Below are 776 nucleotides of genomic sequence, written 5' to 3'. Positions count from 1 at the left end.
GACAATCAAGTTTACATTCCTGCATTTCCCTCTTTCAGTTCATAAGAAAATTACTTGGCCCATTTTACTAAAAGATGGAAAACTCAATGTATACACACGTGTATATGTAGGTATATATGAGGAGATATGGAAAAAGAGACACTTTAGAATGGCGAAGAGTCATTTGGCTAGCAAGTAGAGATGAAAAACAAAATTAAACAAAACTTCCTTGCAGGCAGAAGAGAAGAACTAAAGGAAACATTGATTAAGGAGCCACTATGTTACAGGCACTGTGATAAAGAAAATGTTCCCAGAAGGAGAGAGCCCCTTTCCCGGAAGATTTCACTTTGGGATCATATCTAGTTTCTAACTTGGCTCCACTGCCTTCTGAGAGATTCATGCTTTAGCCAACAAAACTCCTTCTTGAAACTTATCCAAGTAAACATGCTCTACTTTTGGAACAAGTCACACTTAGCCATGGGAGATTTCACCATCTGATTTATTACTCATTCCCCAAGAGCCATTCTCAGGGTTGAGACATCGAGGCTGGAGAAGCATCATGGGCCTCGCTCAATGTGATCCCTACGCTGATGTTATAATGCCACTTGGCAGGAAAGTGTGAAAAGGAAATGAGGGAAAAAGGGGGTGAGAGTTTCGAAGCTCCAGGTCTCAGCAACATGAAACTTCAAGTATATTTCTCTTTCGGGTTAATCCCATCATTGTGTTTCTCATCCACAAAAAAACTTTGCTGGCTGTCCCGTGATCATGAATGTCCTCTCTCATTTTTAGTGTATTTG

The sequence above is a fragment of the Gorilla gorilla genome, chromosome 3, assembly GCF_029281585.2.
Source record: "Gorilla gorilla gorilla isolate KB3781 chromosome 3, NHGRI_mGorGor1-v2.1_pri, whole genome shotgun sequence".
NCBI lineage: Eukaryota > Metazoa > Chordata > Mammalia > Primates > Hominidae > Gorilla > Gorilla gorilla.
Note: the sequence above shows the minus strand (reverse complement) of the source record.